Consider the following 10,401-nt stretch of genomic DNA (forward strand, 5'->3'; position numbering starts at 1 on the left):
GATAACTCCCGATTGCAACTGATGACATCTAATTATGATTTAAAATTAACTTACCATAATATTAATACTTAAATAATACTTCTTCCGTTCCATAGTAATAGAGTCATTTTGCCATTTTGGTACGTTCCATAGTAATAGAGTCATTTTTCTTTTTAGTAAAAGTTAACACATTATTCGCACCTACTTTATTCTCTCTTACTTTTTTCTCTCTTCATCTCTCTACCTTTTTTCATTTTCTACTTTATTCTCCCTTTACTTAACTCACTTAACATAGTTTTTCTTAATCTCCGTGCCGAAAAGAAACACTTCCATTACTATGGAACGGAGGAAATAGTACTGAAATAAGCAAGTAACGGAATATAAATTTATGAATTTCTCCTTAGTAAAATAAATAATTCATAATAAATTATAATGACTAGTTCAATACTCCTAATTAATCGTTATTTAATAAAATAATTGTTTTGCATAAATCACTAAAATAATGATTACAAATTTACAATGGAATTGGTTAGTATAAACCTATTTGGATAGAGATAAGTTTGTCAAAGTGGAGCGAAAACGTCTTCGATTGGCGGCAAAGCTGCCCCCGCTGTGTTACAAAGGCAAACACCAATTTTCGAGACAAGTGACTCATGACTCGATATAGAAAAAGAAATAATGGGTATTACTTGCAAATTGTGAGTCCAACAAGGTCTTAGATAAACAAGGGTTCACTGTTAATCGAGAAGTTCCGTAAAAATTGTTAGAGTTTGTATACTAGAAATCACGTTTCGAGTGATTGAATACTGTAAAACTCTTATTTTATTTTCCAATAAATAAAACAGATTATTTTTTGTCATAATGTTGTTATGTTTTACATTTAATGGATGTTAATGCATGTTTAAATGTATAAGTTAACTTAACAAAGTCTAAGTCTTTGTTTTAGTTAACTTCGGTTGGGGGCGTCGTCCACTTTAAGGTAATACGGTCAGTTCTAAACAAAGAAAAAGATGAATTTCACAACCTAGATGGAATTTGACTATCCATCGAGAAAGGTTGCAATGTCAGTCCGCATATTTCTAAGCCTTACTGAAATAAGATGACATTGGTGTGGTATAGCACTGAACGGATCTAACAGCGAGACTTGCCTTAGGCTATCTACTGAAAGGCGAGGTCTTGATAAATATTTATTTCTTAATCAATGTAGGTTAGCATTGAGCATACGGTATTGACTATGCACTACTTTGACTTATCAAATGGTGCGGCTTTTTCGTAACCCAATGATCCTGATATATTGGGTAGTGGTGATCAATATCTAGCGGTGCTAGGATTGCTATTATATTGAATCGTGCGCGAGCTGAGTCTCGTTTGATAATGTCCTCAAGAGGAGCGCGAAACAAGGTTTTATTATTCGGAACCTAGCTAGTTGGAGTGTGATTACTCTATGAATAATAAATAAGCGTTTCATGCTAAGTCCACTCTTGGAATTAATAAGAAGTTAATTAATTAAGTCAATCGCAGACATTAATTAATTAATGGATATTTTAATCTTAAGCACGGAAAATGAAAGATAAACGGAAACTCGGATTACTTGTAATTTCGGATTTGGATGGGGAGAGTTCAATATTACTTCTGTAGTGGCTGCTCGTAATATTCCAATTATAACTTATATTAAATTGTGGGTTCAATTTAATTAGTAAAAGTAAATTGGATGAGCCCATATCCGAAACCTTCCATAGATCCCTGTCTGGGCCCAATAGGAACTTAATATAAATAGGAGAATAAAGGAGACAGAAAACATAATTTTTCATCATTGTAATTTTCGAAAATTCCCCTCCCCAGCTGAGGAGATTTTCGAATTCCTCTCCTATTCCATAAAAGGATTTTTCTTCTGTCTTCTTTATTTAAGTCCTAGTATTCTAGTAAGATCAGCCCACACTGATATTGGGATACGGTTCGGGAACCAGAGAGAAGATTTGTGGTTTAGTACTCAAAGCATCACGTGGAGAAGAAGCTAGCCATCTTCAATTCTTTGGAGAATTAATTAGATATTTTCTGCTCCGTAGAAAAGCATGTTTTAGGTTTCAAATATTCATAAAGCATGATTAATTCAAGTTATGAGCATGATACATGTGATAATTACGCGAATAGCTTTTGTCTAAATAATCTGCTAAATAGATCTAACTTTTATGTGATTAATTTATGCGCCCGCTTCCGCTGCCGGTTCCAACAAAAATTTCTTAGGATCCAAGTAAGTACTGTTGACTAAAAAGAATCGTCCATTCTAGCTACGAGGGTCGCACTCCCTCGCACATTTTTCCCGAGCCTGAACATGGCAACGTCGTTCTATGAAACCGTGGATTCCAAGTTGAGATTTATCGTATCGTCGAAATTAATAACTATTTTTGATGTCGCATCTTCAAAGTCTTCTTCTTACCATGCCACATAGTCATTTTCGATTGCCATTATACACGTGGTCTTAATGTGTCATAAACATCGTCGTATTTGTGTCGCGTCGCCACTTTGGCATGGTATGAAAGACTGCATAGTTTTATTAGATCTTAGGTATGATCTCACCATTGTAAGGATACACCAAAGTTCGAAATATATATTTTTTCGTTGGTTCTATCACTCAAGAAAGTGATATTGCGGTTGTCCTCTTACAACTAAGTTCTAGCCTACTTCTTAGGCACTTGATAATTTCAAGCATAGCTTGAAGTCTCATACTTCATCATATATTCGATCATTACTTGAATGCTATTCAAGCTTCATAGGGCTTCTACGTTCGCAACAAAGTTCAAAAATTTCACATTTCACTCTCATAGTGATTCTATACGATACCTTGTCGGTCATAGATTATCACCACATGAAACTTCATTCATACATAGCACAATCAAGCATGTTTATCCCCATAAGTCATATGACGTTCCATAGCATAACATCCATCGTATATTGATATATGTAAGGATTAACACTTAGTCATTGCATCATCCACAAAATCGCATTTTCAACTTCATGCAGTTCATGTCCATCTATTTCACAATCACATAATTGCAACCACACACGCGTCATACTTCGCCTTCACATTTTCAAAATCATATAATTTCAACCAAATATGCATTAGAATTTTCGCCTTCCAAGTAATCAACATGTACGTCCTTCATGTTAAATTTGCAGTTTGAACATGTAATAACAAATCTCAACATCAGGCAACATGTGTTCACAATCATACTTCAATATGTGATACATCATGCCTCATTATTAAACAAAAGCAATTACACATTCCCATAGTGTCTCCCGTTTCATAACTTCACCACATTTTCCAAAAGCTATAGTATTTACTTCACATTTCCCATAGGAGTTGCTTCGTAGCAGCCAAGTAATCACAATCATGCTTCACGTTTATGCATTCCCGATCATATAGAATTATATTTATCCAAACTCATAGCAGTTCAACATATATTCGCAGAAATTCTCTATCGAGCACAAATACAAATTTTCGTGCATAACAATATTCATTATATTCGGCATAGTCGCATTAAGCACTTTCACATTCATGTATATTCATCATTTCATGCTCCAAGCAAAATCTCAAAACATCACATTAACTTCCATTTCATTGCAATTCCCGACATTTCATGATTCAAATCAATATTCATCAAGGTACTCGTTACCTCATTCTTCGTGGTTGAGCGGGGACGAGTCGTGGTGTTGAGCCATCGATGTTTATTTACTTAGCCAATTAACACAAGAATAGAATTTTGACTCAACAAGACTCTGGGTCCAGAGCGGAAAGAACTGAGGCTCTGATACCAAACTGTCACGACCGCCCTTCTAGGGTATAATAAATGCGGCGATCGCGACCTAAGCGGACTTAAATGCAACAAGAACGTAGGCTAGGGTTTCATAAAAAAGGGGTTTGACCAAAGTAATTAACGAACAATTAAAACAATAAGGCAACGACTTCACAATGAAATCCAATGAAGAATAGATATCACCATTTATGCTCAAAACGACCAGGGTTTAATATAATCCAAAATGTACCATGTCTCAATATTCTAAACAAAATGGAATAAGTTCAAACTCAATCAAAAGATAAGAAGTTCATGTTTCAGCGGAAGCATCCAAGAGAAAAGTGAAGTCATGTATGAAGACGCAACTCCACTCAATGTTTCAAAATGACCATATTATTATTCAATTAGTTTGCTCAACACCGCCAACCGCTCGTCGTCGCTCAACCTGCACATAGGGAAAACACATGCAGGGCTGAGTACTTTAACATACTCAGTGGACTCATGCCAAAACATTTTAATAGATATTCCATCCTTACCATAGTGAACTCGAGTTTGCAGTTATAAAAGAATATCATCGAGTATCACAAAATAATTTCATAGACTGGTCAGTCAAACAATTTCCTCCATTTTCTCAATAATCCACAATTCACATCAATTCCATAGTGCGACGAAAGTGTGGCCACACTATTCGCCCACGAGACCGGCTGACTAGCAAGGACGGCTCCCGATCCCAACTGTGTACACTAGCCTGATTGGTTTTGCGGCCCTACTCAGACCCGAATTCGTTTATATAGCCCTATAGCCTAATGGAGCGAACTCACAAACTAGGCATCAGGCACACAACATCATCAAAATAATCATAGGCATGGCATAACGTTTTAAACCACCCTTATAACACCATAATCATTATTTTGGTAATAAAAGAGTTTAGTAAATAAAGCTCACCTCGACTCCTTAGATTTCAAGTACTCTCTTCCCCTTTCTATCACACCGAGAGCGCGAGTTGTCACCTTTAAATTATGTGTATCACAAGTAAGTCTCAATCATCTATTCAAAATCATGCATGTTTCCATCGTTTCCCCTTTTCCCATCGATTCGTTTTATATCATCATTCAAAAATCAAGACATGCTCATCATATCAATTTTATTCGCACCACAACTCCAGATCTATCATCAAATCATGCTACGCATGAGTGTTCTTCAACACACATCACACGCACACATGCACGCACATCGATGCACACACATACACACGCATATCACTTCACATTCATCAATTGTTTCTCCTTTTCACTCGATCTATATGCATGAGGGTTCAAGAACACCGATTAATCGGTTAGATGGGAAAAGATAGATCAAAATACCTTTTCTTGATAAAAATGATCGGTAGAAACAAAGTAAAATCTTGATTCTTCAATAATTCTTGAGGCTTCAACTTGAATTCTTCTCAAAAGATGGAGAATTCTTTGGGAATAATAGAAGAAAAATTGAGAGAGAGTAGGAGAGAAAAGTGGCGTGAGGGAGAGAGAGAGTAGGCGTGTAGTTTAGTGGCTAGGGTTAGGATTTCTCCCAGGTATTTATAGAGTATGAGAATTAAATCCCATAATTAAATAAATAAAAGATTTGGGATGATTTGGTGGTGGAAGTTGGCGTGAATTGTGTAGAGAAAATAAGGAGTATTCGAATTATATGCTATTTAATTAGCATATGATTTAATTTGGTATTTCACGGAGTAGAATAAAATATCACGGAGCAGAATAAAAATAATAAATCCTCCCAATAAATAGAGAGTAGGCGATTTTTATATATTCTCTCACAAGGAATTAAATTCAAATCCTAATTTCAATAGGATATGGTAAGATTTGCTAGGATATTTATATTTATCCATGGAAGAAATAAATAAGGGATCAAATAATATAATAAACAATTCCTTCTTCCCTTAAATAAGGGGATTTTCGAAATCTCCCTAGGAATAAGGTAGGGGTTGAATTTCTCATGGAGAATAAAGAATAATTGGACTTTGGATTTAATTTGGATAATTATCTCAAGCAAATAATTAAATCCAAGAAAAATAGGATTCCACTCCAATAAATCTTGGTGGTCGAAAATTCCAAATAAAATGTGTATGATTTATATGATGAACCTATTAATCTCACTCATCCCTTAGGAAATAATTCACCACAATATATTTCATCTCGCATCAAATATTCACACAGTCACGTCACAATCTCAACCATTTTTACTATTTCACTTCCACATCACCTTCTCAATGACATTGATCTTTCAACGGTCACGTCATATATTCCACATTTTTTACTATTCAACAGCCACGTAATATACTCAACAGATTTGACTATTCAAATCAAATCTCAACTCCAAATCGGAATTAAGTCACAAAGAAATCATGCAATTAATTCACTGATCAATTAATTCACATACTTCACGGCATTAAAACATTTAATCCAAAAAATTTATGACTCAAAAATTAGGATTCAGAAAGTGGGGCGTTACATATAAAGTGATACTCTTATGATTGTATTAAGAGATGATCGATTGTTAAAATTTCAGATGAAATGCTAAAATATGAAGTGAAAATACATCCTTCAAAATAAAAATCTAAAACGTCACTGTTGGAAGCCATTTTCTTATCCACACAGAGTCTTCTTTAGTTCTCAGTCATAACGACGTGCAATAACTGATAGTTCATTTTCCGCGACATTAATTGCGTTCAATGTAACTAACAAACTTTCCCCACTAACCAATTTTGCCTATGTGGATTAAATAATGAAAAATTATCATAAAAGAATCTATGTATCATTCTCGAACTACTAATTTGATAGTTTTTCTCAAAAACTAATTCAAAATGTCACGTTTCTATTGTAACAAGATTTGGAAATGATAGGTCAAGTCAATAAAGTTAGGTAAATAATGTCACTTTTTTTTCATTTTTTTCCATTTTATTTCAGTTTTACAATACATTATTATTTGTTAATTAATTTTACATTATGAAATTTTCTTCTTTCTCCCTACAAATCTGATTCTCGAATTCATCTGCACAAGGTTTTTATCTCAAAAAATATCCGCTCAATTTTTTCTCCATCGTTTTTTTCTCCAAATTGAGATTCCACAGTTTTTTCTACAAACTCAAATTCAACAACATATCTCTTGTAATTTCTCACTCCTAATATTTTAAAAACCCCAAATATGCAGAGAGAGGTTCAGTTTTCAAAAACTCCAAATATGCAGAGAAGTTAAGTTTTCACTTCTTTTTTCTCCTAACTCAAACTCTAAAACAAAGATTAACCAAAAGACAACATATATTAATCAAAGAAATTGAAATTCCACAACCTTTTTTTCTCAGCATCCAAAAATCTCTTAGCTTGTAATTTTTTACTTCTCCTAAAATTTTAAAAATATCAAATTTGCAGATGAATCAGAAGACAAAGTCTCAAAATTTCAGATTTGTGGCTAATGGTTTTAAAAAATTGGAGGGTCAAAATTTGAGAACAAATCTGACAATCAGCGTAAGCATTCCAAGTTATTGTTGAATGGCAATTGAAAGAAGCATAATTGAGAAAAAAAATTAGAATCGAGCAAGAAACAGACAGATGCAGAATGAAAGAGGGAATTGAAGAATGAAAAATAGAAAGGAAAAAAAATGAGAGAATTGGTGAAATTGAGAATTGAAAAAAAAAGAAGAAGTGAGAATTGAGCGCCCAGCAGATCATTCCTTGTTATTTATATATTTATAATTAATAATTATTTTCTTGAATAAAAATCTATATCCTTTCCTCTTCAAGGTGATGGAAACTATATCTAAAATAAAGAAATTTATAGAGCCTATCAATTTTCCTAATAGATACTAGAGATATAGTATAAAGTGAGATCTAATTTTATGAATAGATATATAGGGGAGTGTTAGGGTGTCACCATCCCTTAAAATAACATCATACCACCATTCTTAGCTAATTATTAGTACATGTGGACGAATAATAAGCTGCTACGTGGCCAATTTTTTTTTTCAAGGATAAAAAAAGACGGGCAGCAATATTTAATACCTTATACAACCATTTTTCTTGAATAGCAATATCCAACACGCTAGACAACAATCTATAGATTGTTGTCTACCGTATTGAATATTACTCCCTCCGTCCCAAGGAAGATGACTCATTTCTTGGGCGGCACGGGATTTTATGCAACTTTATCTTGTGTTGAGAGGAGAGAGTGAAGTAAGATAGAGAGAATAAAGTAGAGATAAAGGGGTTTTCATTTTAAGTAATGGGTCATCTTAGTTGGGACTAACTAAAATGGAAAGTGGGTCATCTTCAATGGGACGGAGGGAGTACTATGTAGAGTTTATAATATTGCTGTATAAGTGATGTCACGGTGTCACTTTAAGAGGGGTTGTCATTTTAACACACAAACCTAGATATATATTAGTAACTACTTTACATCTTCTGAATATAATGTACTAATTCAACTTTTAATACAATTTGAAATTTTATATAATTGAACACACTTTTCAGCATGCACCAAAATTTAATTTATTGTCGAATAATTCCTTTTTGAGTTTGTGGGCATGCATGTGTGATCATGAATTATGCATGTACCCATAAGTGTATACTTTTTGTCCTTCTATATGTGCAAAAGGGAAATTAATGCTACTTAAATCATCCACATTATTATCTACAACCTTAATACTAATTGACAGCCATCATAAATACTGTTAATATTTAATACTATGAAGAAGTTATTAATGTCGAATTATTGATTTACATTGTTGTGAATGAAAATGTATCCAGTTCCATTGTATCACAACAAATGGCTTCATTTTGGATAGTTTAAAACCATTGACTGAATTGGATTTGAACAATTGATATTTTTTTATTTTTTTTATCATCTTCTTACTTTACTCTATCCATATTGACGCACGTTCTTTTTATTTGAATATAACTCGTCAAATTTTAAATGAAGATGACTGTGTTTTTAGTTTGGTTTGGCTTAGGGTTTCTATTACCCCTTCAACTTGTCTTTACAATGAATTTTCCGTCTTAAAAAAAAATCGGAGTAATCCTGGGTAGTCACAATTATACATGAATAAATTAGTTTGCCATATTAACCATGCCATATGCCAGTTGGTGACTACCAATAATTAATTTTATATAATTGTATATAATATATATAATTAATGAATTTTAACGCAACCGATATGCGTTCTTATAGTTTCGGAAATTACATATCAAGATATATACTAGTACTATTCATCACTCAAAGAATCATTTAATTATTTGATTTTTCAATTTGATTGCTCAACAAAATCGAAATAAACTTATACGGAGTATATATTATATATAAATTGAAATTGCTTGTGTTTTTTATTTCAAGTTGGGGCCATAATTAACTAATTAATACTCCTGTACAGTATAAGTAAGAAATCGTTAATTCGAATCAAGCGTATCTGCACATTTAATATGCAGCATACATGCTCAATTAAACAATTGTATTCATTTGAGAAGATATTTGGGAAATCGTGCAATATTTTACTTCAATTAATATTCCGATACTTAGCACTAATTATCTGTTGAAAAAGATTTATTTCATGTTTAATGTATTTTTCTCAAATGAAAAGATTTGCAAAATCAAGAGTTGACTCATTTTGTAGTTGTTAATTTATTAACATCTCCCACAATACAAGTCGTCACTTAATATACTGGAGTAATTTATATTTGATACTACCTCCGTTCATGAAAATTCGTCCCAGTTTGACCGGACACGGGTTTTAAGAAATATAATGGAAAGTGAGTTGAAAAAGTTAGTGGATTGTGGGTCCTACTTTTATATATTAGTTTTATAATAAAATGTGAGTAGGAAATGAGTTAGTGGAATATATGAGGTCCACTACCAAAAATGGTAAAAGTGAAATGAGACAAATTTTGGGGTACGGACGGAAATGAAAAAATGAGACAAATTTTCGGGGACGGAGGTAGTAGTATTTAATTTGCTTTAATTATGAATTACTAAAATTTATGAAAATGTATCCCCTTTATATTTCTATTTCTGTTCCCCTTCTTTTTTAGTTGTACTCCCTTCGTCCCAAGGAAGATGACCCCGCACGAGATTTTATGCAACTTTTTTTTGTGTGTTAAATGGAGAGAGTAAAGTAAGAGAGAGAGGATAGAGTAGAGATAATGGGGTTTCCATTTTAAGTAATGGGTCATCTTGGTGAGAAAATATTCAGTGGTCCAGGCATACCACGTGGAAAGATGATGTGGTATGTCCTCCCAATAATATTTTGACAAATAAACATGTACAATGGCCCAACCTCCAACTAGAAACATACATGGCTATGCAATATATTGAAGTTTTGCATATTTCACATATAACAAATATGGCCATATATAAACCTAACTAACGGAAGAAATTTAATTTGATTTGGAAGTTTTGCATGTCCCATATATACTAATATATACATATAATATATATACATACATATAAATTAAAACATACTTCAACAATTTAGCATAATCGATGAACAAAATTTAATTTTTTTTAGTCAAGTAAATATGTTTTTAACTATTAGTACGATTATGTTCATATATAAGTTTATTTCAGTCTTGCAACAAGATAA

Source organism: Salvia hispanica, chromosome 2 (assembly GCF_023119035.1).
Source record: "Salvia hispanica cultivar TCC Black 2014 chromosome 2, UniMelb_Shisp_WGS_1.0, whole genome shotgun sequence".
Classification (NCBI taxonomy): domain Eukaryota; kingdom Viridiplantae; phylum Streptophyta; class Magnoliopsida; order Lamiales; family Lamiaceae; genus Salvia; species Salvia hispanica.